This window comes from Bubalus kerabau, chromosome 14 (assembly GCF_029407905.1).
Source record: "Bubalus kerabau isolate K-KA32 ecotype Philippines breed swamp buffalo chromosome 14, PCC_UOA_SB_1v2, whole genome shotgun sequence".
NCBI classification, from domain to species: Eukaryota; Metazoa; Chordata; class Mammalia; order Artiodactyla; family Bovidae; genus Bubalus; species Bubalus kerabau.
In genome coordinates, this window is record NC_073637.1 from 62,164,891 (window position 1) to 62,182,541 (window position 17,651).

The following is a 17,651-nucleotide window of genomic DNA, read 5'->3' on the forward strand; positions in this document are numbered from 1 at the left end:
GACTGGTTTGGAGACCACTTCAGTTAGTAAATTCTTCATCTTTTCTCCTTTAGTCTAGATATAGCTAATAGAACAAGTTTTTATTACTCCCTTTCAATAAATTCTTAAAAAATGGTCTAACATCTGCCTCAGAAAGTGGAGATACTTGGAATCTATTGTTCTCCACTTTAAGACTTGAGATACATTTGAGTCAGTTCTAATGAGGTGGGTGAAACTGGAGCCTATTATACAGAGTGAAGTAACTCAGAAAGAAAAACACCAATACAGTACATTAATGCATATATATGGAATTTAGAAAGGTGGTAATGATGACCTTATATGCAAGACAGCAAAAGAGACACAGATGTAAAGAACAGACTTTTGGACTCTGTGGGAGAAGGCGAGGGTGGGATGATTTGAGAGAATAGCATTGAGACGTGTATATTACCATATGTGAAATAGATCGCCAGTCCAAGTTCAATGCATGAAACAGGGCACTCAAAGCCGGTGCACTGGGATGACCCAGAGGGATGGGATGGGGAAGGAGATGGGAGGGGGGTTCAGGATGGGGGACACATGTACACCCGTGGCTGATTCATGTCAGTGTATGGCAAAAACCACCACAATATTGTAAAGTAATTAGCCTCGAATTAAAATTAATTAATTAATTAATTGAACAACAAAAAAAAAAGACTTCAGACGAAACCCCAAGACAGGAAGAGTCCAGCTTTAACACCGTGGGCCACTCACCGTATGATACTGGAAAGAGGTTCTCCTCCAGCCTGGCTCTCCCAAATAGCATTGCCCCTTATGTGCACCTAAGGCTGCAGGAACAACCTGGGGATTTCAGGATCAGCAAATATCCCTGGACACAGGTCCTAACTGCATCTCACTTATTGCCACTGGGATACCAGGCCCTCTGCTAGGGATTTTTAAACACATCTCCCACCAGGAGCTCAGTGATAAAGAATCGCCTACAATGCAAGAGATACAGGCAACTCGGGCTTGATTCTGGGTCAGAAAGATCCCTTGGAGGAGGAAGTGGCAACCCACTCCAGTATTTCTTGCTAGGAAAATCCCATGGACAGAGGAACCTGGCAGGCTACAGTCTATAGGGTTGCAGAGTTGGACATGACTGAGTGACTGAGCACACACACGCACACACACACACACCAAAAAAAGGAAAACTCTAATCTTTAGGATACCAGGGTTTAGTAGGAAAAAAAAATCTGTGAATAATAACTACTGTAGTAGGGAAAATGATGGCTTTGTCAAGAGATGGATGAATCAAGTGCTATGGCAACAGAAGTGGGGGCCAGCGTCTCATTCTGCCTGGCTGATAGAGGGGGACTCTTCTGAGGAGGCAGCTTTTGAGCTTTGTCTTGAACATGCCACTGGGTTTAGACAAGTGGAGGCAGGAAAACATTTTTCAAGAAAAGTAAATAGTTTGACCTGAAGTGTGAAGGTTGTCCATTATATAGCATGCTCAAGCGGAGGGGGCTCATGGGGCTGCCTGGTGATAAAAACAAGGGTTGGGATGTAAGATGGGTGAGGGGCACAAGATAGGGGTGGGGTCAGGAAGTGTGCTGGGTGAAGGCCACTCAGGGCACACTCATGATGCCAGCAGTGTGCAGGCAGCAACACTATTAGGCAGGGGTGGGGTGGGGTGGGGGTGATAGGATCATATTTCAGATTTTAGGAAACCATCTGGAAGATGATTAAGAAAGGGGAAAAAATTCTAAACAGCATCTTTCAAGATAAGAGGTAACAGGAGCCCGTGCTGAGGCAGTGACCCAAGACACAGAAAGGAGGGGACAGAGTCAAGGGACATTTTGCAGGGACGATATAAAGAAGCTGAAGTAAGATTATCATGTAAATGGCAGAGAAGAGATAAAAATATGCAACAACACTGCAGAACAGTGATATTGCTAACAAACTAACAAACACTAGGGAGGGAGGTCAAGGTTGATGATCATGGCTTTCTGCATATTAACACTATTTCCTTCTCTTGACAAATGCTTATTACCATGCAATGTTTCTGTACTGCAAACATATCTTGCTACCAGGCCTTGAATGCAAGAAACCAGATGAATAAGTAAGCAGAAAGAAAAGGCGAAACTGGAAAGGTGTAGGTGGGTCAGAGGCCACAGCCCCAGAAATTGGTTATGATCTCAAGTGACTCTAGAAATGTCCCAGGCAAAGTATAGTGGGAATCCAGAGCCTATAAGACCCAGCTGAGCAGGTGGAATCATTGCTCCTGGATCTCAAGACAAGGGTGTCCCCTGTTGTGTTCCATGCCGTTCACGGAAGATGGACAACCCTGGTCAGTGGACCCTGGTCATTGGGTGTCTGCAGTGGCAGAAAGTAGGTCAGAGCCTGGGATGGAGCCTGCCTTTGCTCCCAAGAAAGGTGCTTTCTACCAGACTTGCTCTTCCACATAGATCATATTTTGTCATGCAGTGAAACCAGTATTTTCCTTTTTGAATATTTTAAAACATATCAGCACACGCGAAAAATACAATAAGTAGTGTTAGTCACTCAGTCGTGTCTGACTCTTTGTGATCCCATGGATTGTAGCCTGCCAGGCTCCTCTATCCATGAAATTCTCCAGGCAAGAATACTGGAGTGGGTTGCCATTTCCTTCCCCAGAGCTCCTGTAGGGGAAAAAATTACAGCACTGAGTTTTAATTACAGAGCAGCAACTTCCCCTGAGAGTGAGTTCTGGAGAGCACAGGGAACAAGGTTTTCAGGCTGTGGGATTCCCTTACTGACTTTCTTGGCTCTATCTCATCTTAGGGAAGAGAGATGGAGGAGACAAAGAGAAGAAGAAGCACTTCAGGGAGAGAAAGATGCGGGTGGACTAAAAGCGGGGAGGGAAGGCAAATCAGATGAGAGTCAGGGAGAGGGTGGGGAGGGCAGAGAGAGGCAGCGCCAAGGCCAAAAACCTCAGAGCAAATTTTGCATGAAAATGAGGAAGGGAGGGAGGAAGGAAGAACAGCAGAACAGAACTGAACATAGCATAGCAGAACATAGCAGAACTGGACACAGCATAAGATGAGATGGAAGCTGCGGGAGTGGTCCAAGCTCAAAACCAAACTGTGATTACACACTCATTTCACAGGAGGCTGACCTCGAGAGTCTACCCAGAGCAAGTGAGAGAAGTGGGACCTGCAACTCCTTTTGAATGGACAATGCCTGGAATTAGACAAGACAGATGTTGCCTTATTTGCCCCTGATTTTAACCATTTCAAGCCAGGATTTCTGTTGTACATCTGCCAGCTGGCCATCCTCTGCTGATGACCACCCCCCACCCCTGACGGGACACTGCCCCGGGAATGAGCAGGCAAAGAAGCAAGCTGCCTCTCCCGCCAGATGCACACCCCGGTCTCCCCTTTCCCCTCCCTGACCTGTCCCCTCCCCCTCCCCCTCCCCCACCCTCCCCCTCCCCTGTCTGGGCAAAGCCCTGCATAAATTTATAGTTTGACTTTTGGCCTCCTTCACCTTCCCTTTCTACTTCCCTCCCTCCAGTGCCTCACCTGTCCAGGTTCACTCATGCTAAGGTGTTAGGTGGCTTAATGAGTTGCTTCTCTTGAGTAGATTTGTACTTTTAGAGAGAGGGCTCAGCTAAGCAGACATCTACCACAGGGTGCGACAGGAAGCTTAGATGTCAGTCTTGCACCAGCAAGGCCGGTGATGGGCTGCTGACGATCACAACCCAGAGAATTTTGTCTTCTCTACCCAGGCCCTGTGCCCATACCTGACACCAGTTCCTCAGCCTACAGCTCTTTCTGTATCTTCCGTTACCTATCCCCAACCCAGGCCTCCTTTCTCAGAAATTGCCCTATCCTTCTGGGGGCGTGGGGTGGAAAGTGACTGCAAAGACCCCTTCCACAGCCTCCCATCTGTCCCCTCTTTTCTGTCTCTCTGAATCATGCCAGGTTATGGCTAGAAAGCTGCAGCTTCTGAAAGCATGTAATGAAATTAGACGACAAATGGGATGTCTTGATTGCTACTTTGATGAGAGTGTCATTCTTCTAATATACAGAACAGTAGAAAGCATTTGAAGGCATTACATGACCTTCCATCTGGCCCCTAGGACAACAATATAATTAACTTGCTTCACTACCCGGCTTCCCCTGAAAAAAATTTAGAACTCTGGTCTATGGGCATATTTATGGCCTGTATTCCTTGGAATAGAGAGTTGTTATTTTCCATGAGAATTGCAAACATCTTTATGTTTATTTTAAACTGTCTATTCTCTGCATTCGTAATTCTTTAAGTATTAGTTATGGCTTATCTGAGACTTATGAACAAGAAAGAGGCTACCACTTCGAAGTGCAGTAAATAATGTCATATGTAAGCTCCAACTGGGTAAAGAAATTGTAAAGCTAAAGAATTCAATTTAGTTTCCAACTCCCTCAGGGCTATGTAACCTTACAAACCCTTTGAGGCAGGTTTCAGAATGCCAGCAGGGTTGAATTGAAATAATTTTTAAAACATTGCTTGAATTAAGTGGGGATGGGGTCCCTAGGAGTCCGCAAGAGACAGTCCAAGGTTATACAATCGTTTTCCTGCAAGGAAATGTCTCCTGGATTCAAGAAACAATCCACTTCTAAATGAATGGTCTCTCACAGACTTAGAGAGTGAACATACGGTTGCCTGTACACACTACTATATTTAAAATGAACAACCAACAATAAAACTCTGCTCAGTGTTATATAGCAGCCCACATGGGAAGGGAATTTGGGGGAGAATAGATGTATATGTATGGCTAAACCCCTTTACTGTTCACCTAAAACTATCACAACATTGTTAATCGGCTATACCCCAATACAAAGGGCTTCCCCGGTGACTCAGAGGTAAAGAATCCGTCTGCCAATGCAGAAGACACAGGAGACACGAGTTCTATCCTTCAGTTGGGAAGATCACCTGGAGGAGGAAATGGCAACTCACTCCAGTATTCTTCTCTGAGAAATCCCATGGACAGAGGAGCCTGGTGGGCTACAGTCCATTCACTGGGTAGCAAAGAGTTGGACATAGCTGAGCAACTAAACAACAACCAATACAAATAAACAGTTTTTTTAATTTAAAAAGAAAATAAATGGCCTCAGTCTACTGAAGAATTCCAAAGTCATTTTTTCCCCAACCCAGTTTCTTTATAGAGCACCCATTGCACGTTATCACTGGAGCTTAAAATGTTCAGCTCATTTAATGTTTTCTGTACAGACTTGCTCCAAGATGCCGCCGATGACCTAAATACTATGATCACAATCCACTGTTGTCAGTTATCTGGGAAGCTCCCAACACAGCAAATTGAGGACAAACACAAAATTCTTTCAGACAGTCATCTGGAAGGAGAAAGGAGGACCATCCTGTCTCACAGGGTTGAAGCTGTAATTTGGCATCTTGCACTGCAAACCTAGCTGCTTTTGAAAGATACCCAGTGAAGTGGCCAGAAGTGAAACAAAAACGGTTCTGCCCTTCTTTGTCTTGGCTGTGTCTCTGAGTACCTCTCTACAGGAGAAGAGCTAAAAATACTTTCAAAGTGATAGTAGCTCCTTGCCCCCAAGCACAAAGCCGTTGCCTACAACACATAAACTACCTCACTGTCAAAACTCCTGCATAGCTGTATATGCTGTTATGAGAACAAGATGTATTCTCATACATTGTCTTATTCAATCCTCATAATAAACTCACGAGGGCAGATATTTGACAAAGTTATCTTTGTCAAATATCTTGCAAAGTTCCTGATATTTTGCAAAGTTGCTGCACAAGGTCGTACATCTATTTAAAAGTAAACTGCTGATTGGAACCAGGGGATTCTCATTCTGATTCTTGTTTTTGCACTACTTTTTTTTTAACTCTGCATTGCTTTCCAGCCTGACTTTGCAGTAATCTCCTTAAGAAATCCAGAGTCATGGGACTTCCCTTAGTGGTCCAGTGGCTAAGACTTCGCACTCCCGATGCAAGGGGCCTGGGTTTGATCCCTGGTCAGGGAACTAGATCCCATATGCTGCAATTAAAAGGTCACATGTGACACAATGAAGATGGAAAATCCAGCATGCTGCAACTAAGACCTGGTGCAGCCAAATTAATTAATTACTTTAAAAAAAGAGAGAGAAATCCAGTGTCAGGGAACAGGACTGTCTGCCATACCACTGAAGATAGGGTTAACTGAAAGGGAGAAGAGAGGTGGCCAGATGTGAAAAACCCTTAAAGGCTGAAGTGAGTTATATTTCTAGATGCTCAGGACAATTTGCTTAAATGAGCGCATGATTCACTGTTAGATTATGGGATTCAATACAGATTAGGTGCTGACAGAAAGTTGCCAACTTGGAAACCAATCAAAATAAAAGTAATGGCTTAGGCAAACATTTTAGGATTCTGTTGCATGGTTAAGGATACGTTCATTGGACGGTTCTTAGGAGATACGATTGGACAAGTCACAATGGAGTGGTCAGATTCAGAGGAGATAGGGATCCTATTAGTTGCTTCTAATCTTACCTTTATGGTGTACAACATAAACCAAGCCTAGGAATTTCGTCCAGTTCTAACCTAGAAATTTTTTTAATGACTGAGATTTTTATATTATTTCAGGCAACTGTACTTTTAACAGAAAGTGTGCTCGGTCACTTAGTTGTGTCTGACTCTTTGTGACCCCATGGACTGTAGCCTGCCAGGCTTCTCTGTCGACGGGGATTCTCCAAACAAGAATACTAGAGTGGGTTGCCATATGTTCCTCCAAGGGATCTTCCTTACTTTATCACAACTGCATCTCCTGCATTTCAGGTGGATTCTTTACTGCTGAGCCACCAGGGAAGCAGTAAAGAATAAAGATTTATATAAAGTGGGTAAGTATAAAGGTTTTTGTATTATTTCAGGCATCTGTATTTTTAACAGAAAAGGTACAGGCAATTACTTTTTAATTTAAAACAACTTTGTAAGGTATAAGCAGTAGGAAGGAACACTGGTTACCAATAAAACTCCATGCTCCTCTCATAAGACCTGAGGGCTGGGTAGCTCAGGGTCTGCTAGTTAAAGCCTAGGGTGCAGATTCTTCCAGAAGCAAGCAGATATCCTAGGGTAAGGGCTACTCTTCACCTATTGGTTGCTCAAAGAACCAGGCATATTTTTCAAGTCATAAGAGGGGAGTATAGTCTACTCAATGGATCTTTTTCTGATGTATTATATTTGTTTAAAGACAAAACCCTGTTATGAAGAAGGGAATGGCAACCCACGCCAGTATTCTTGCCTGGGAAATCACTTAAACAAGAGGAACCTGGTAGGCTACAGTCCATAGCGTCATAAAGAGTCAGACATGACTTAGCAACTAAACAACAATAAAAGCCCTATAAAAGTATAATATTTTTTAAAAATCTTTGTAAAGTTTAATATGCATATAGAGAATCGCACCTATCACAATTATAGGGTCCGTTTTTACAACTCTCACTCTCTAACCAGCACCCAGGTTAAGAACACTATCAGCACCCAGATTTCCGAGTCATCTTTCCTTCAAATCAGCACTCCTTCCCCAAGGGTCACCTCTCTCCTAACTGCTAGGTTGGGCCCTTTCCTCTAAAATAAACTAAGCTCCTATTAAAATATCTCATTTTGAAACACTTCTTATCTGTGTGAAAGATTAGAAAACCTCAAATACACCTCTATTCTAACAACCAGTCAGTATAGTAGAAGCACAGAAGACCTATTTTCTAAGGCTTTTTATTCTTTATAGAGACCACAGGGGAGAGATACAGACATGCTGTATTTGGAGACAGTCAGGCCTGACATCTGAATCTTCAACTTTTTCACAGGAAAAAATTCTTTTGTAAGATGATAAGCAAGAGTAAATATTTTCAGACCGTTTCAAGAAATGCTTTTGAAATCTCTCCAATAGAAGGATGGGTCAAGCTCTCCATTTCTATCCATCTTCATTCTTTTTGTTAAAATCTTGATCTATTGTTGAGCACAAGGATTATTCCCCTGTCAAACTCAGAGCTACATACGTGTTGTTAGGAAAGTAGTTAGTATTCAAGACACCAGGAGAAGCCCTTTCTAAATTAAATGAAATTTCAGTGTGGTTATATAATACCAAATCAGATTGCCTGATTTTAACAGAGATTTGGTTAAACTCAATTTTATATGTAATTTTCTATTTGTAGAAACTAATAGAAGGAAATTGTAATAGACATGAAAGAGAACAGGAATCTTACAGAGTTTGTCATACTCTGCTATGTATTAAAATGATAACACTGATTTCATGGTCCACTATTTCATTAAATTTCCTGCTGTCATTAATGCTTTTATAATTAAAATAGCCTTAAATTTAATTCAGAACTTACTACCTATTTACAACTTTCCCCTAACACTTGGCAATCAGATTTTAGAGGGTTTTCGCCTTAAAGGGATGTGATTAACCTTTGCACCAGAGCCTGTATTTGATTTTGGCAGCCAGAAGCAGGAAAGAAGAGCTTATTTGATGGGAATTTTGCATAAAATATTTCCTAGTAGGCAGGATTACCTAGTATGCTCCAAGGGATTTCTTTTGAATTATTAGTCTGTTGGGGGGCTATCATTTCATTAAATGCAACCCTGACTCCCACCTTTTGTTTTTTTTTTTTTTTTTTTTTTTTTTTTTTAATTTTATTTTATTTTTAAACTTTACATAACTGTATTAGATTTGCCAAATATCAAAATGAATCCGCCACAGGTTTACATGTGTTCCCCATCCTGAACCCTCCTCCCTCCTCCCTCCCCATACCATCCCTCTGGGTCGTCCCAGTGCACCAGACCCAAGCATCCAGTATTGTGCATCGAACCTGGACTCGCAACTCATTTCATACATGATATTTTACATGTTTCAATGCCATTCTCCCAAATCTTCCCACCCTCTCCCTCTCCCACAGAGTCCATAAGACTGTTCTATACATCAGTGTCTCTTTTGCTGTCTCGTACACAGGGTTATTGTTACCATCTTTCTAAATTCCATATATATGCGTTAGTATACTGTATTGGTGTTTTTCTTTCTGGCTTACTTCACTCTGTATAATCGGCTCCAGTTTCATCCACCTCATTAGAACTGATTCAAATGTATTCTTTTTAATGGCTGAATAATACTCCATTGTGTATATGTACCACAGCTTGCTTATCCATTCATCTGCTGATGGACATGTAGGTTGCTTCCATGTCCTGGCTATTATAAACAGTGCTGCGATGAACATTGGGGTACTCGTGTCTCTTTCCCTTCTGGTTTTCTCAGTGTGTATGCCCAGCAGTGGGATTGCTGGATCATAAGGCATGTCTATTTCCAGTTTTCTAAGGAATCTCCATACTGTTCTCCATAGTGGCTGTACTAGTTTGCATTCCCACCAACAGTGTAAGAGGGTTCCCTTTTCTCCACACCCTCTCCAGCATTTATTGCTTGTAGACTTTTGGATCGCAGCCATTCTGACTGGTGTGAAATGGTACCTCATAGTGGTTTTGATTTGCATTTCTCTGATAATGAGTGATGTTGAGCATCTTTTCATGTGTTTGTTAGCCATCTGTATGTCTTCTTTGGAGAAATGTCTATTTAGTTCTTTGGCCCATTTTTTGATTGGGTCATTTATTTTTCTGGAGTTGAGCTGTAGGAGTTGCTCCCACCTTTTGAAGCTCACACCTTATTATTAATATATGTGTTTGCAAAGCCATACTATGTATAAACATATATATGTGTGCCCCTTCTCTATTCACTCCATTCTGTATTCACTGTGATATTTCTTTTATTGTAAATGTTTGTGTATAGATATATAATGTATTTATGTATATTTGTTGTTGTTGTTTAATCACTAAGTCATGTCCGACTCTTTGCAACCCCATGGACTGTAGCCTGTCAGGCTCCTCTCCATGGAATTTCTCAGATAAGAATACTGGAGCAGTTTGTCATCTCTTTAGCCAAGAGATCTTCCCAATCAGGGACTGAAGCCATGTCTCTTGCCTCAGCAGGAAGATTCTTTGTCACTGAGCCACCAAGGAAGCCTGCTTATGTATGTGTGTATATGCATCACGCATATTTATTTGTGCATATAACCTCAGATATGCAGATGACACCACCCTTATGGCAGAAAGTGAAGAGGAACCAAAAAGCCTCTTGATGAAAGTGAAAGAGGAGCATGAAAAAGTCGGCTTAAAGCTCAACATTCAGAAAATGAAGATCATGGCATCCGGCCCCATCACTTCATGGGAAATAGATGGGGAAACAGTGTCAGACTTTATATTTTTGGACTCCAAAATCACTGCAGATGGTGATTGCAGCCATGAAATTAAAAGATACTTACTCCTTGGAAGGAAAGTTATGACCAACCTAGATAGCATATTCAAAAGCAGAGACATTACTTTGCCAACAAAGGTCCGTCTAGTCAAGGCTATGGTTTTTCCTGTGGTCATGTATGGATGTGAGAGTTGGACTGTGAAAAAAGCTGAGTGCCAAAGAATTGATGCTTTTGAACTGTGGTGTTGGAGAAGACTCTTGAGAGTCCCTTGGACTGCAAGGAGATCCAACCAGTCCATTCTGAAGGAGATCAGCCCTGGGATTTCTTTGGAAGGAATGATGCTGAAGCTGAAACTCCAGTACTTTGGCCACCTCGTGCGAAGAGTTGACTCATTGGAAAAGACTCTGATGCTGGGAGGGATTGGGGGCAGGAGGAGAAGGGGACGACAGAGGATGAGATGGCTGGATGGCATCACCGACTCGATGGACGTGAGTCTGGGTGAACTCCGGGAGTTGGTGATGGACAGGGAGGCCTGGCATGCTGCGATTCATGGGGTCGCAGAGTCGGACACGACTGAGCGACTGAACTGAACTAAAAGCGACTTAGCACAGCACAGCACAGTGTATACATATGTATTTGTACACACAAGTATATACACACATGATACATATATATATATATACATGTGTATATAATGGATACACATACAGATACGTACCTACTTGTATGTTCAGTTCAGTTCAGTTCAGTCGCTCAGTCATGTCCGACTCTTTGTGACCCCATGAATCGCAGCACGCCAGGCCTCCCTGTCCATCACCAACTCCCGGAGTTCACCCAGACTCACGTCCATCGAGTCGGTGATGCCATCCAGCCATCTCATCCTCTGTCGTCCCCTTCTCCTCCTGCCCCCAATCCCTCCCAGCATCAGAGTCTTTTCCAATGAGTCAACTCTTCGCACGAGGTGGCCAAAGTACTGGAGTTTCAGCTTCAGCATCATTCCTTCCAAAGAAATCCCAGGGCTGATCTCCTTCAGAATGGACTGGTTGGATCTCCTTGCAGTCCAAGGGACTCTCAAGAGTCTTCTCCAACACCACAGTTCAAAAGCATCAATTCTTCGGCGCTCAGCCTTCTTCATAGTCCATCTCTCACATCCATACATGACCACAGGTTTTGAAAAACCATAGCCATGACTAGACGGACCTTTGTTGGCAAAGTAATGTCTCTGCTTTTGAATATGCTATCTAGGTTGGTCATAACTTTCCTTCCAAGGAGTAAGCGTCTTTTAATTTCATGGCTGCAGTCACCATCTGCAGTGATTTTGGAGCCCAAAAAATAAAGTCTGACACTGTTTCCCCATCTATTTCCCATGAAGTGATGGGACCAGATGCCATGATCTTCATTTTCTGAATGTTGAGCTTTAAGCCGACTTTTTCATGCTCCTCTTTCACTTTCATCAAGAGGCTTTTTGGTTCCTCTTCACTTTCTGCCATAAGGGTGGTGTCATCTGCATATCTGAGGTTATTGATATTTCTCCCGGCAATCTTGATTCCAGCTTGTGTTTCTTCCAGTCCAGTGTTTCTCATGATGTACTCTGCATAGAAGTTAAATAAGCAGGGTGACAATATACAGCCTTGACGTACTCCTTTCCTTATTTGGAACCAGTCTGTTGTTCCATGTCCAGTTCTAACTGTTGCTTCCTGACCTGCATACAGATTTCTCAAGACGCAGGTCAGGTGGTCTGGTATTCCCATATCTTTCAGAATTTTCCACAGTTTATTTAGTCATGTCTAACTTTTTGTGACTTTATGGACTGTACCCCACCAGGCTCCTCTGTCCATGGGATTCTCCAGGGAAGAATACTGGAGTGGGTTTCTGTGCCTTCCTCCAGGGGATCTTCCTGATCCATGGATCAAACCTGCGTCTCCTATGTCTCCTGCATTAGCAGGAAGGTTCTTTACTACTTAGCGTCACCTGGGAAGACCTTGTATATACTATATAGATACAAAAAAATTGTACAAATACATATATATATATATACTATACAGATACACAAACATTTATAATAAAGGAAATATCACAGATGAATACAGAAGGCAAATATATATGTTTAAATCTGGTATGTTTATATATAATATGCTTATACATATACGTGTACATATAATAAGGTGACTTCATATAAGTCAGAAGTACTTTTTCTGTAAATCATCTCTTTTTGCCATATGTTTATTAGTGCTGACAATCTCTTTTTTATAGTATTAAATAGCTATCATAGTTATTGTCAAGAACCACACAAGGTCCAAGATTCTACACTAATTACCAGCTAATATGCCAATCCGTCACTGTTTCATGAATGCTGGCAGAAGACATGAGAATCCCGGGTCAGAAAAAGAACTTGACTCCTCGTGATAGAAGCAGCAGCCAGTGTGCCAGTACCCTGCTTGTGTGACTTCTCCATCTTCCTAAAGGATGAGGGGAAGGACTCTGCCTGGACGACTGCACACACAGTGGGCAGAATTTATAGAAGAACTCTGAGATTGGGATCCTCTTCACTTGAATAGTAAGAAGAAAGAAGCCTGCTTTTTCTGTGTGTGGAGATGTTACCTCTTCCCTCAAAGTAGCTTGCTGCAAACCCAAGCCTGAGAGCTGGGCAGAATAAAGCATGGCCAGGCCAGGACCTTGAGTTCTTGGCACATCCACTAAGAATACGCATGGATGCTTAGGGCTGTGGCAGATCTTCTCTCACAAAAGTTGTTTTTTTTTTTTTTTAACTTTACATAATGTTATTAGTTTTGCCAAATATCAAAATGGATCCGCCACAGGTATACATGTGTTCCCCATCCTGAACCCTCCTCCCTCCCCATACCATCCCTCTGGGTCGTCCCAGTGCACCAGCCCCAAGCATCCAGTATCGTGCATCGAACCTGGACTGGCAACTCGTTTCATACATGATATTTTACATGTTTCAATGCCAAGTTGTACATGAGTGTTCTTGGGTTTTCAGGACTTGTATTATATGCAGCAAATTTGTTGAACTCTTATTTTGAATGGTTTTCAGTTGATTCTTTTGGATAAAGTACAATCATTATTTCCTTTGTACATATTTTTTAATGGTATATATCAGTGTGGTCAAATAATTGTCTGTTTTATTTGAAAATATATTTTTATAGTAGTATTTATATTACCATATAATGTTGCCATCATCTGTTTTATATATGTTCTTTGAACTTGGATTCTTAGCTCTTTGAACAGAGGCTGAGTTTGTGCCTCTTTGCAGCCCTGGTATCCTGTAGAGTGCCTGGAGTGAGCCAGGATAGATATGGATGAATGGATGGATAAGTGGGTGGATGGATGGATGGATTGATGTATGGAGTGATGCACATATGACTGCATCTTTGATCTACATCCTCAGTATATCTAAGAACACTTCTTTCTTTGCCAAACTTGTTCTAAACAAATTCTCTACTTTTTATTAGATTGTTTCTAGATAAATGAAAGCAACAGCATGAGTTTCTGAAGTGTGCTGACAAAGATGAATTGATTCATTTGACTTTAACAAAGACTATAATGTTGGATGGGGCCCATAAATATGAGTCTTCACATTTGCTTTTATTTAATAAAAATATGAAACAAAGTTAACAATTTTAAGCACCACATTCTTTTTTTAAAATTTGATTTATTTTAATTGGAGACTAATTACTTTACAATATTGTGTTGGTTTTGCTAAACATCGACATGGATTAGCCATGGGTGCACATGTGTCCCCCCATCCTGAACCCCTCTCCCACCTCCTTCCCCACCCCATCCCTCTGGGTTGTCCCAGAGCACCAGCTTCGAGTGCCCTGCTTCATTCATTGAGCTTGCACTGGTCATCTATTTTGCATATGGTAATATACATGTTATATGTATATTATGTATACATATAATGTATCATGTCATTGCTATTGTATCATCATACATATCAATGCTATTCTCTCAAATCATTCCACCCTCACCTTCTCCCACAGAATCCAAAAGTCTGTTCTTTACATCTGTGTCTCATTAAAGCACCACATTCTTGGCTTTTATTCCCTGATTACCCACAACCTTTAAATCAAATGAAGGCTTAAAAAGCTTGTCCCTCAAAGAGTTTACAATTTGCCTTAGCCTAGTAGTACTGTGCATTGTCAAAGTGGATTCTCAAAAATATAAATATGATCATGTCACTCTTCTCTTTAACGAGGAAGCACACACACATCTTTAAGAGGCTCCCTTTTGCCTTCAAGATACTGGCAAAGAGCTTGACAAGAAATCAAAGACTCTATGATCTTCCCACTTCTCAAGCTTTGCCATTTAGCATGGCACATCCCCAAACCTAAGCTTCAACAATGTCAAAATGATTGGCGTTTCCCAAGCAAGTCCAGGACCCCAGACTTTTGCATACCCTGCTTCTGTCTGGAACGTCTTTATGTGTGCCACTTCCTGGACTCTATTTAGTCATCTTTCAAGATTTATTTCAAATTTCACATTTCACAGAAAGCTTTCCCTGAATACTTCTCATGGAAAATTCACCAGGCTCATTCTTACATCTCCATTGAACTTATTCATACTCTGTTTGAGCACCCATAATATTGTGTTGCAATTACTAATTTGTAAACCTGTGCATTCCTACTATGTTCAATTCATTATTTGGCTCTGGAGTCTAGTTCAAGACCTGGCATATGGTAGGTATGTTTAACTGTTAGTTTCTCCCCTGCCCCATCCTTCTCTTTATGGCCAATATATTATTACTGGTGAGAGCATTCATGAGCAGTCAACTCAGAGACCTAACTCCTGTGAAAATACATGAAGAATTGGCATTGTAAAGTAGCTTAATGTGTTCTGTTAATGCTCTTCAACAACCACAAAGTCAAAAGAAAAGGCTTGATACGTTATATGTGACAACACAGGTCCTAGGAGTATGGGGGAGGGGGAAACATGTGCCCACATATATCACAAGAAGTAGAGAGTTGGTGATGGCACAAAAGCAGAGTCTGTCTTGGGTGTGCCTCTAGATGCCTCCTGGAGTATGAGGGCTGATGGCTCAATTGAGTTCCTCTCTGGAATTTGTCATCATTCTGATGGGTCATCCCTGTTCCCGAGCTCTCTGTGGGACTGGCTGAGGACTTCCTTATTGCCCCAAAGAACTGCCTTCAATAGACTTCTGGCTTAAAAATCTCCATCTCAGAATCTACTTCCTATACAGCCCCACAATAAAACAGAGGACTTACTACGTGGCAGAACCTTCTTTGTGAGCTCATGGAAAGTGCCCTATTTAAAATATTTCTCAGGACTTCTTTGGTGGTCCAGTGGTTAAGAATCTGCCTTGCAATCAGGGTGCCATCCTTGGTCAGGAAACTAAGATCCCACATGTCACAGAGCAACTAAGCCTGTAGCTTACACGGTAAAGCCTCTGCCTCCAATGCAGGAGACCTGGGTTCGATCCCTGGGTCAGGAAGATCCCCTGGAGAAGGGAAAGGCTACCCATTCCAGTACTCTTGCCTGGAAAATCCCATGGAGGGAGGAGCCTGGTAAGCTACAGTCCATGGGGTTGCCAAGAGTGGGACATAACTGGGAGGCTTCACTAAGCCTGTAAGCCACATCTACTGAGCCTACGCTCAATGCACCACAAGGAATCCCACATGATGATGCAATGAAAATCCAGTGTGCCTCAGCTAAGACTGAACACAGACAAATAAATAAACAATTTTTTAAAAATAAAGTAAAATAAAAAATAAAGTAAAAAATAAAATATTTCTCTGGTCTTTTTCTGTTACTGAAGGTTTTGGGGTATTTTTTATTCTATCTAAATGCTTCTGGGAGTGATATCTGAACTCCCTATGACATAAAACAACCAAATGAATGAAAAAATGGACCTTGTGTTTTCATTTTGTTTCTTTTCTATTTATCTATTTATCAACAGTATAAATCCAAATGATAATTTCAATTCAACATGAGTGAATCAGTGCTAAAAAAGAGTGAGCTGAAATACTTATCACCAAAAAAATAAAGAAACGTGATTTTTTTATTAGCTCATGAACTTTTATTACGAAGTAAATATACAGTGTTTAATCCGATTTTTTATTCAGTTATTAAAAATAGAATGCAGAGTCCCATTATTACCTCTATGTGTCCCAAGAATAGATTCTAAACTCTTCTGTTTTATTTTAAGAAATAAGGAAGGAAGAAACAGAAGCCAAATGATGATGCTTCATCACCAGGACCTCCATCTGTGATTATCACACCTACAGGTAAACTGAAATAACCTGCCAATATAAATGAATGTGCATGCGTTCTTTTTTTAATTAATTAGCTTATTTTAATTTAATTTAAAAGCCTTACAATATTGTAATGGTTTTTGCCATACATCAATATGAATTGGCCATAGGCGTACTTGTGTTCCCTCCATCCTGAAACCCCCTCTCACATCTCTCCGCACCCCATCCCTCCAGGTTGTCACAGAGCACCGCCTTTGGGTGTCCTGCGTCATACTTCAAACTCCCACTATCTATTTTACATATGGTAATGTATATGTTTCAATGCTAGTCTCTCAAATCAAAAAAACAGTGGTTAGCTACCACAAAGTAGGTGGCAATGCCTTCATCATATGCGTGTTGTCAAGCCCGAGAGCCTCTTCCAACTTAGTCAAAGGAAGTTCTCACCTTTTCTCCTTTCATACAACATGCACGTGTTCTTTTAATTGATTAATTAAGCTCTCTTTTTCTTGACATGGACTGGTTCTTTATTTAAACCAGTAAAATATCAAGGCCAGATCAGTATCAACTTGTTGACTGGCTTCAATATTTGAAGTGCCAGAAGGAAAACAAAGCTTTCTGCAATGGCTTTATGAAACTGTATTGATAAAGATGACTTTGGATGAAGGTACATTTCCACTGGCACAACCAATTTAGAGCAAAAGTGTTAGGTAGCAATTCTCCACTGTCTTTAAAAAAGTTACCTTCTTTACCCTCTTTCTGGGTTTCCTTGGTGGTTCAGATGGTAAAGAATCCACCTGCAATGCAGGAGACCTGAGTTCAGTCCCTGGGTTGGGAAGATCCCCTGGAGAAGGGAATGGCAACCCACTCCAATATTCTTGCCTGGAGAATTCCATGGACAGAGGAGCATGGCAGGCTACGGTCCACGAGGTCGCAAAGAGTCAGACACGACTGAGCGACTAACACTTGAGAACTTGAACCCTCTTTCTAGAATCTTCATTCTAGAAGGACCCAGTACAGTTCTACTATTGTGCCCTTCCTTTCTCTCTAGGATGACAAATTAGACATGGAGGCAAGTCTGGGAGTCTGTAAGAAATTCCCAAATCATTGAAACACCTAAAAGGTTTTGTTTTGTTTTTTAATGCAGATGCAGATTCATGTCATTAGACCTTCTGACTCCTCCACAAGTCTGGGG

At 41.6% G+C, this 17,651-nt stretch overlaps 1 non-coding gene across 1 annotated transcript; it reads right to left on the reverse strand.

The window, feature by feature from the left end:
* Nucleotides 1–16,799: 16,799 nt before the first annotated feature.
* LOC129627496 (U6atac minor spliceosomal RNA) lies at nucleotides 16,800–16,925 on the reverse strand. The gene has a single exon (XR_008702635.1). It is a non-coding gene; the product is annotated as a U6atac minor spliceosomal RNA (small nuclear RNA).
* Nucleotides 16,926–17,651: the final 726 nt, after the last annotated feature.